Source organism: Ruditapes philippinarum, unplaced genomic scaffold (genome assembly GCF_026571515.1).
Source record: "Ruditapes philippinarum isolate M1 unplaced genomic scaffold, ASM2657151v2 ctg305_1_1_1_1, whole genome shotgun sequence".
Taxonomy (NCBI): domain Eukaryota; kingdom Metazoa; phylum Mollusca; class Bivalvia; order Venerida; family Veneridae; genus Ruditapes; species Ruditapes philippinarum.
Window position 1 is genome coordinate 470,018 of NW_026866294.1, and position 11,675 is coordinate 481,692.

Below are 11,675 nucleotides of genomic sequence, written 5' to 3' on the forward strand. Positions count from 1 at the left end.
AGCGTTAACGACTGAATAAAAGATATTGGTGTCTTTGTCTATAGTGACAAAATCACGTGGGTGTTAGAATGTAGAATAATGCACGCTTCGGGCCTTCTGTTTTTCCGATTGTGTAACAATAAAGTTTTTAACACTTGTTTTGAAATTCGATTGTACCATTTACATAAATTATCTGATATGACATTTGATTGGAACAATTAGAACAAGCAATTATCATAGTATTGCAAGCAATCCATAAGTCCCCTACCGGTTAGAACCCCATCAACATTCTGAAGGGCCATTGGCCATTCACTAATGTTTCAATTTTTCTCTATTTTAAGTAAATTTGTTGGAAAAGTTCTTTAAAAGTGATCATAGGAAACAGTTTTTTTTAACAGACAGACAGACGGACTGAAAGACACTCTAAAGTTAATATTTGAAACATCCCTGTTACCAAAATATAACATTTCAAAAGCAAAATTCTTAAAGAGGAGATAACTCTTTAATTAAAGATGCAATTTCATAAAAAATTTCAGCTCTTTTTGACTAATCACCAATATTGTTATATTTTCCATGTTTTAAGCCTATTTGTTGCCAAGGCAACTGATATTTTTTTCAAAATAGGAAGAACACATAAGACATGCATAATTTCAAGACTGCTATTTACCCATATGTCAAGTTTCATAAAGATATTTCCAGTACTTTTTGAGTTATTACTGGATTTAGTTTATGTGTAAAATTTGCCATATTTTCAGCCTATGTGTTGCCATAGCAACCAGAATTTTCAACATAGGAAGAAAAGAAAAAGACGTGCATAATCTCAAGACTGCCATCTACCCATATGTCAAGTTTCATAAAAATATTTCCAGTACTTTTTGCGTTATCACTGGATCCAGTTTATGTGTAAAATTTGCCATATCTTCAGCCTATTTGTTGCCATAGCAACCAGAATTTTCAAAATAGAAAGAACAGAAAAAAACGTGCATAATCTCAAGACTACCATCTACCCATATGTCAAGTTTCATAAAAATATTTCCAGTACTTTTTGCGTTATCACTGGATCCAGTTTATGTGTAAAATTTGCCATATTTTCAGCCTATTTGTTGCCATAGCAACCAGAATTTTTAACATAGGAAGAAAAGAAAAAGACGTGCATAATCTCCATACTGCCATTTATCCATATACCAAGTTTCATAAAAATATTTTCAGTACTTTTCAAGTTATCGCAGGATCCAGTTTTGTGGACGGACGGACTGACATTCAGACGGACAGACGGACGGACAGACGGACGGGGGGTAAACCTAAAGTCCCCTCCGGTAAACCGGTAGGGGACTAATAAACTTTATTTTAGTTTTGTTACTTTTTCTGGTCCTACGGAATAATTGATCCGAGCACGCCGGTGATGAAGATTGTATACCGCTTGAGCCGATACCAGGGCCTGAGATATTTTACCCTTAACATTATCTCTGATCAACAGTCGCAATGAACGTTGCCTTTGCCTTTTAAGTCCCCTACCGGTTTACCGAAGGGGACTTTAGGTTTACCCTCCGTCCATCTGTCAGTCCGTTCGTCCACAAAACTGGATCCCGCGATAACGCAAAAAGTACTGAAAATATTTTTATGAAACTTGATATATGGATAGACGGCAGTATGAAGATTATGCACGTTTTTTTCTTTTCTTCCTATGTTGAATATTCTGGTTGCGTTAGCAACAAATAGACTGAAAATATGGCAAATTTTACACATAAACTGGATCCAGTGATAACGCCAAAAGAACTGAAAATATTTTTATGAAACTTGATATATGTATAGACGGCAGTCTTGAGATTATGCACGTTTTTTTCTGTTCTTCCTATGTTGAATATTCTGGTTGCTATAGCAACAAATAGACTGAAAATATGGCAAATTTTACACATAAACTTGATCCAGTGATAACGCCAAAAGAACTGAAAATATTTTTATGAAACTTGATATATGGATAGACGGCAGTATGGAAATTATGCACGTTTTTTTCTTTTCTTCCTAATAGTATGTTGATTATTCTGGTTGCTATAGCAACAAATAGACTGAAAATATGGTAAATTTTACACATAAACTGGATCCAGTGATAACGCCAAAAGAACTGAAAATATTTTTATGAAACTTCATATATGGATGGATGGCAGTATGGAGATTTTGCACATCTTTTTCTTTTCTTCCTATGTTGAAAATTCTGGTTGCTATGGCAACAAATGAACTGAAAATATGGCAAATTTAACACATAAACTGGAGCCAGTGATAACGTAAAAAGTACTGAAAATATTTTTATGAAACTTTAAATATTGGTAGATGGCAGTCTGGAAATTATGCACATTTTTTCTTTACTTCCTATGTTGAAAATTCTGGTTGCTATGGCAACAAATACAGTGAATTTTAAGAAATCTGGTTTCTATTTTTACGCTTTTTCACTATAACTTCTTTATTTCTTAAGGTATTTACTTCAAACTTCTGGTCATCAACCACATCATATGTGACAAGGTTTTCAACTCTAGCACAAATATTATCAGAATTACATCCCTTGAACTTAGAATTTTCATGAAAAAACATGTTTTTTTTAAATAACTTCTTTATTTCTTAATGTATCTGCTTCAAGCTTTATACATTTGTATGTATGTTTCTTATTATCACTCAACATATGTGAGAAGGTTCAGTACTCAAGAAAAACTATTTTCAGAATTATGCCCCCCTTGAACTTTTTCGAGAAATTGGTATTTTTACTCCCAACTTCTTCATTCCTCTTAGGATTTACTCCAAACTCCCACATCTTTATTATATGACAAGATTTTTTTTCCAACAAATTTACTTAAAATAGAGAAAAGTTGAAACATTTGTTATACTTATTTATCCTGAGAAAATTGGACCTTTTGATTATCTGTTGTATAAACATAATTTCCTTACTTGGCAGGGAAACTAGCACATTACTATGTTATATACAAACTTAGAACTCAAAAGATTGAAGTTCATGTCATTCATTCATTTAATGGTTTAATTGAATGGCCAATGGCCTATCAGAATGTTGCTGGGGTTCTAACCGGTAGGGGACTTATGGATTGCTTGCAATACTATGATAATTGCTTGTTATCTTTTTCTTGTTTTTTTTAGTCTGCAAGTTTCATATATTATTTTTGTTTTCACTGCTTCCGAGATATCAGCCCTTTTCAGCAAGTTTCACTTCAAACTCAGTTAAATTGTGACATTGAATAAAACATTGAATCTTAAAATGATATATGGTTGGAATAAATTTATCTGAAGTTGCGAACAGTGGCCTTGTAATGATAAATTGAATTGACATCAAGGCAATACGTCTTTTGTCATTTAACTAATGGATAGTAGTCGCTCCGTAAATTTAATCAGAGATGTTATATTTCCGATCCTTAAAGATCGTTCAAAGCACGACATTATTGTTGTGCTTGTGATTTTTTAATTCTTTCTATTCGGCTATTTTCTTGTTAGGTTGTTCGAGTAGTCCTCACTTGAATACTGTTAAATCACCCCTATGATATGTGGCCTGCTTTTGAAATTTGTCTTTTGACGTCTTATCTGTGATATACAGGCTTCATAACATCTGATCCCCTTTCAAAGTTTCATTTTTTTTAGTTCCGACCATTGTTTTCTCGCTTAGGGCACATAATTGTTTACTTGTGGACCATATGCCGCTTTTCATGGAATGGCACTTACATGTCACATTGCCGGTTCCATGATAACCGCCACATGAACACATCTGTTGATGTTTCAAAATTGTACCAGTTCATATTAAATGTTGAATTTTGCTTAAGCCGGTGCTAGGGGGCGTGGACGGTGGTTTGCACTTGGCAGTACCGTCCATAAATAGGAATAGGCTCAATCAAACAGAGCCTGAAACATTTCAATTTTGCCGTGTTAGGCGTTCTGTAGGGATTCTTATTTTCTCTCTTTTGGAGAAATGAAAAAAATCTTAAATTGACAGCAACTGCATACATATATATAAATATCTGGATTGAGCAAGATTACATGATAATTGCAGACTCGGTCATTAACCTCACGTTTTTTTGAAAAGCAATCCTACAAACGTTCAAAATGAAAATACTACATATACGCCCCGGTTAGAATGTCTCGCAGGTGCAACTAGTCTTAATAATTCGACTGCAAGACCGACCGATTTTATAATCTGCTTTTTCATAAATGTCCGTCTGTTTGTCTCAACCAGTTAGTATCAAAACTGTGTCGGAAATCGAACTGATCTATTTTCATTTTTTACTGCAACATGAAAATTCCCCCACTGGCATGTACATTAGTTGTTAATAACCATACATTGTCCTTAAAATAATCATAAAATGACAAAAAATAACTTAAACTACCTAAAAAAACCTTAAAATGGTACCTGTCGCTAAAATGTAAACAGCGAACTTGATAACCAATGAAAACGTTTGTTTTCAGTTAAACATTTAAGTGCACCCCAGGAGGCTGTACGCGGTAAACACATACAAAAGCGCTATAAAAAATAAAAAATTAAGGGTGTGATTAAACATTTTAAATACATTTTAATTTAGAAACCACTGGTGTTGATGATATATATACTTCAAAATTATATTCTCGTACCCTTATTGCCGAAAAAATCACAAAGTTTTAACTACGAAATCCCGGAAGATCCCTTCGAGTCAAGCTCTTGTCCTCCGCACAAGAATTAATTGACATAAAAACAATTATAACAGGACTTACAGGAGTTCCTTATCAGTTCCTTATCAGTTACTAATTATATTTTCTTATGTATCTTTCTAGTGATTAACCTGCCCATGCTCTTTCTTTTGCCCTGTCCTGTTTTTACTCGGGGTCCTCCTGGGCTCCTTGCCACTGGCTCTTGTTGCTGGATCGTGAGGGGGTTGCGTTCATTAAACGCCGCCTTTCCTTGTTGATCTTGTTTATCATGTTTTACATTTTCATTCCACATAAATAATCATTATTATCAACATAAAAATATCTTTAAAAAAGTAGATAACAGGCAGATTCTATGAATGTGCCTGACTATACAATAGAACGACTTGTTTACAAAATAAGTTGCAGTTAACTATGCTCTCTCTTTTTTATCCCAATAGAAACATTAAAATATTTGTAGAAAAACAGCATTAAAAAAACCCAAGCATGGTCCAAAGTACCTAGTATTCGTTTACCCATGCAGTTTTGATCTAATTTAGTGAGTGTGAAATCACATTGACTAGAAAATAAAAATTAAAACAAGCATCACCGAAGTGCGTTTTTCCCCATTCCTTTCGGTACCACTAGAATTTAAGTAGCGAATAGTTTAATGAAAGAAAGTCAGGCAGATCCTTTTTTCCACAGAGGTCAAATCTGACAGAACAGAGAAAGAATTATTTCACGCGGAGAATGACGTACGGAAATGAAGGCACCCTTGCTTTGTATTTGAATAGTTTTAAGTTAAGTCATCATTTCTAGCGCAACGAATCATAAGTCATAGATAGTGCATATGAGATAAAAGTACTAAATTTCAAATCTTGGATACATTAAATGAAAAAGAGAAATTTAAAGAATAATTAACAAGTTGTTTTGTAAATAAAACACATGTATACAACATGATTTACAGTCGAGCATCAGGGGGAAAGACAGATATTTTAAGTTTTTCAGCAAGTAAATTGTTTATGACATGGCTTCAGCCGTGCTTTAATCAACAGAATTTACGAAACTCTTTATAATTTTAAACTGATATTTCCCTGTGAAGTGATTGATGTGTGTAGCATCTTTCTTCCGGTCTAATTTATTTAAATAAATGAAATTGAAAAATTACTAAAATAAATCGCCGGCATTAGAGGAAAATTGTATTTTACAGCTCTTAAAAGGTAACCAAAGAAAATGTAAAATTTCTCCTCATAATCTTCGTTTACAACAAAAACTTAAATTAAAAATCTATCAATAACACAATTCATAGAACTTATACTTCGGTTTTCTTACATATATGCGGAAAATGGTTAGACGTAAATGATTAAGGGGATATTCCTACATAATCGTGTGAAAAAGTTGATGAAATTATCGATCGTGTTACTGAAAAAAATCAAAGAGCTGCAGCTCTATGGTATTTTCTGATTTTTGCAATCTAAATCATACTGACTATCTGTATGTACTTTCCTGTATAAGTTTATTTTTATAATATTATAATTCATCTTACGCAGCGACAGCGTTTTGATTTTCTTCTATAACAGATTGAGATTGATACATATGGAATTTTGCATGAAAAAAAAAATAGAATTGCCTCGACTAGGATTTGAACCATAGGCCTCTCACACCCTCAACGAGACCGCTTACCTCTGCACCACGGCGAAGTTATACATATGTACCTTGAATAAAAACTAATACATTATGTAATTCTAAATTGAGAATTTCCATTTCGTGTTTGTAATCCTTATTAATTTCGAGGTATTTTGTTCACGATAAACCTGTTGTTTAACACTGATGAAAATAATTTAGTGAAAATCTTCTCGCCAAAACAGTCCGACATGTATATATTCCACTACTCGACAGTCAGATTTATTTGTGTACTACGCTCTGGAGTATTCGGTAATCGACATTTCTAAAAATAGCATTTTCATTGATTAAAATGATATTCATGATAATCCGAAGCTTTACGGAAATAGCCGAACATTTTTCATTGGGTAAAAAAGATATTCATCCGCGAAATTTGTGATTGTAACCTCATATTTCTGTTGACTAATCTAAACTTTTAATGCACTGTAATTCGTTAAATGCCTACATTAAAAATTATTCTTTCTTTTAAATTGCTGGTTTTTAAGCAGTTTTGAGTGAGAACTACTTTGCGGTGTTAGGACTGTTAGGAAATTTTGTGTTAGACCGTGGATGTTAGCTATGTATTTACTGATCTTACGATCAGAAAATACAAAAATGAGTTTCTGAATCACGTTTTCATGATATAGGGAAAGTAAACGTGATCTTTTAATTTTAACATGTTTATTGCTATCTTGATCTTCATTTTCCTGTAATGATTTGTAGATTGGTTAAGAAAAAAATAGAAATTAAACAGCAAACCCCTTCATAAACGAAACATTGGAGGTCGATACACTTTTTTGAAATAGATAGTTATTTATCAAGTTTCCAGAGTGGTTTGAATAATAATAATAATAATAATAATAAAAGGAAAACGTGTATCTATGCCGGAGACCTTTTATTTTTAGGGTTGTTTTGTTGTTGATTTTTTTTTGGTCTTTTTTTTCCTGGAAATATAAAATTGAAAAGGCCCATTCACTATGTGGTACTTTTTTACGAACTGACGAAGCTTTAACAAATAACTAACAAACATTCTAATAAATATGTATACATTCTCGTCAGCTGTACGTTAATATTTTAGTATAATGTACATATAGATAACCATACAGTATTGATCAATTGCAACGACTCACGTGTGTATTAATCTATACTAAACGTTTGAGTCATTGCCTAGATACCCTAGCTCCAGATCTTCACTAATAAATTTATATATAGGGCTAAAGAAAAACAGTGGAACAGTCTTTTATTAACAACCTTAACAACGGATTTCCCGCTGCACATACTTCATGCTAGTGAGATTTATCGATAAACTACTGTTAGGTAGAGTTTTAGCGGTGTAAAACAAAACAAAACGTTGACATGTGTAGGAATTTATAAGAACATAAAACTGTCTCATGAATTTTCTCTTAAATTGTTTCTGCCATGAATAAGCTATGCAGGAAGAAATATTGAGTTTAAGCCGTCAAAGTTAGCGACGAGTTTCTGGTCGCTGGCACATACACAAGTAGCAAAGGGCGACCATCGTCTATATACTAAAAAGCCCTAAAGCGAACAGTTTGTCGGGCTAAGGTGCAACATATTCAGTCTGTGACAAAGACGACCAAAATATGACTTGAACAAGAAAACTTGAAGAAAAACACGGAAGCAGTTTGAAGCTATTTAATGATTGTACATACAACTGTTCGTAATCAATAAGGAAAACTGGAACCACCCAACAAGAAATAGCCGAATAGAAAAAAGTCTGCATTTTCATGTATTTTTGTTGTGATTAATGCTTGCGACGGATCACCCTTTATCATAATCTTTTAACAAATAGTGGGGTGTATTGGTTCCAATACGTTTGAGAAATGCTTATTTCTCACTTGAATACTGTTGAACAACCCTAGGATGTGTGGCCTGCTTTTGAAATTTGTCTTTAGACGTCTTATCTGTGAAATGCAGGCTTCATAACCTCTGATCCCCTTTCAAAATTCCATTTTCTTCAGTTCCGCCCATTGTTTTCTCGTTTAGGGCACACGCATGTTTTTACTTTGGGACCATATGCCGCTTTCTATGGAATGACACTTATGTGTTACATTGAAGGTTCCGAAAACTGGAACCACCCAACAAGAAATAGCCGAATAGAAAAAAGTCTGCATTTTCATGTATTTTTGTTGTGATTAATGCTTGCGACGGATCACCCTTTATCATAATCTGTTAACAAATAGTGGGGTGTATTGGTTCCAATACATTTGAGTAATGCTTATTTCTCACTTGAATACTGTTGAACAACCCTAGGATTTGTGGCCTGCTTTTGAAATTTGTCTTTTGACGTCTTATCTGTGAAATGCAGGCTTCATAACCTCTGATCCCCTTTCAAAATCCATTTTCTTCAGTTCCGCCAATTGTTTTCTCGTTTAGGGCACACGCATGTTTTTACTTTGGGACCATATGCCGCTTTCTAAGGAATGGCACTTATGTGTTACATTGAAGGTTCCATGATAACCGCCATATGAACAAATCTGCGGATGTTTCAAAATTCAAAATTGTACCAGTTCATGTTAAATGTTGAATTCTACTTAATCCGGTGCTGGGGTGCTTGGACGGTGGTTTGCACTTGACGGTACAGTCCATGAACAGGCTCCATCAGACCGAGTCTGCAACACTTTAAATTTGCCGTGTTAGGCTTTCTTTTGGGATTCTCTAATTTTATCAATTTCGCTCGATTATTCGATAAGAATTAGTAGAGCTATTGTAGTCACCCGAGCGTCGGCGTCGGCGTAACCACTTACGTTAAAGTTTTTGTAATACCTCAAATATTTTTCAAAGTCCATTGACATATGGCTTCGCCTCAGTGGTCGAGGGGTTAGCTTCGATGACTTCTAATCCAGTTACCTCTCTGGCGTGGGTTCGATCCCCGGGAGATGCTTTGGTAGTTCAGCAAGGAGGAAAGTAGTCTAGTACTGGTGTAATTTTCCAGGAACGATGGTTAGGAAACTACCCACCTATATAACTGAAATACTGTTGGGAAAAGGCGTAAAATGAAACAAACAAACAAACAAATTGAAACGTTCCACACTTGTTCACCATCATGACCCCAACCTGTAGACATGAGGAGGCTATTGTATCAAGCATTTTGACAGAATAATGCCCATTTTTCGACTTAGAATTTTCGATAAAGTTTTTGTAACACCAAAAGCAGGAAGCATGAAGCATTTGGCAGAATAATGCCCCTTTTTCAACTTAGAATTAAGATTTATGTTTGCATACCACCTCAGATATTTTCATATTCTATTGACAATGTTGTAGTAAACTTTGTAAACGACAATAAAAATGAGCCAATTAGATCCTAAAATACAAGTTTATCTCTTTCAAATAATCAATGATATTTTTTGATGGAATTGTATTAAAGAGTTCTTTGAGTGAATTTACACAATACACGGGCCTGTGAAAAATCATGACATTCATAGACAAGAAGAAAAAGCTTTAAGTCTATTAAAATGGCATTGTCCCAATTTGCTTTCCATTCAGATGATACAAGTTTAGTTATAGCCGGTCTAAAATCACAAGCAGGTAACAATAAGTCAGTTTTTTTGAAAACTTAATGATTGTTTAGCTAAAGCATCTACTTTTTTATTTCCTCGTATACCTACATGACTTCGAATCCAATATAATTTAACAGACTTTGTTTATAGTATATCATGAAATCGTAAAAGAAGTTTCCTTATCATGATATTGTCACAATTTTTTTATTTTTTAATGGATATTAAAACAGAAAGCGAGTCAGAAAATATCACAAATTTATCATGGGTATGCTGTATCATGTATGACAATGATAAATCTAAAGCTTTTGCTTCAGCAGTAAAAGTTGATGCATTATCTGGTAACCTCATACTAGATGTAAAATTATTTTCAAACACAGCCGGTACTTTTCAACCTTCTTTTGAACCGTCCGTATAAATATGTGTAAAATCTTCATGTTCTTCCTTAATTGCTAAAAACTTCTCTTTGAAATGTTCAGGTGAATTTGATGACTTTTTTATATTTGAAATGTAAATATCGATTTTCGGGGAATTATAAGTCCAAGGTGGAACATCCACGTCGTCATTTTGAAGGATACTGTCGGGATTAATTTTAAGTTTATCTAAATCATCTTTCAAACGAAAGCCTAATGGTTTAATTCCCTTTGGTTTGTTAACAATTTTTTCAGTATAACTTGGTTTGAAAATAATATTTTAGCTGGATTTTTGCTATTAGATGAAATTCTAGTTGCATATTGAAGTGATAGCTTTTTTCGACGAAGATGAAGCGATAGTTCCCCAGCTTCCGCATATACACTTTCTACCAGACGTGGGGCGATTACTTGACAATTGTAATCGGTTAAATTATGATAATTTGTCAAAATGCTTGATTAAATTAAATTACTGATTACTCCATTTTGACATTGTAATTAATTAAATTACTGATTACTGACAGGAGTAATCAGATTACATTTATGATTACTGATTACATGTACATAAGTTAAGAAATGCAATGGTTCAACACTATCGTTTTATTGAACGTTTCAATACAACAAATGTACAAAAAAATTTCCAGCTTAGTTTTACAGTAAATAATTCAGTCTACATATGTACATGTGTTGCCTCCTATTTACTAAGCTATATTCTCATATTACATTTAATGTTCATTAGTTTTTCAAATGTTTTTGGTTTCAGGAGGCACCTCGTAGGAGTAAAGATTTTTCCAGCAATGCTGAATACTCGCTCTGATTCTGCAGATGATGCAGAACAGCCAAATATACTTTTGCTAATTTTCTGCAGCCAATAAGCACTGATTTATAAGTCTGATCCAATATAAAGTGACCTGTTATACCCAAGAATGAGCACATTTGTCTGTTAGTCCAGATATCAATGGTCAGACACACACACATTGCCAAACTTATCTTATGTTTCAAATTGGACACAATTTCAACAGATTTGTCATGAAGAAATTTTCCCGACAGATGTTTTCTTGATGGCATTTGGTATTTTGGATCATACTGTTCAGTTAGAGAAATTCATCACTTTCTACATCAAATCACCAGGAATAGTAAGTAAGTAAGTAAGTAAGTAAGTAAAGTCTTTATTTAATGAGGCTACACATTTGGTTTCCCAATCTTCCATGTGGGCCTCAAGAAATGAACATCAATAATGCCTCAGTGCTTTTAACTTGGCGATGATCATTTTTGTCATATTTCTTGGTCTTTTCTTGAGGCTTTTTCAATAACTGGTCAATAGGAACATTTGTATCTTCTGTGACATGAAACTTTTTACCAGGTCCACTTAGTTTCTGTTTCAACTCATCAGCTGACTTGGGATGTAAACGCTGAAACAAAATTTATGTACACAGTGAAAAAGAACGCAGAGAAA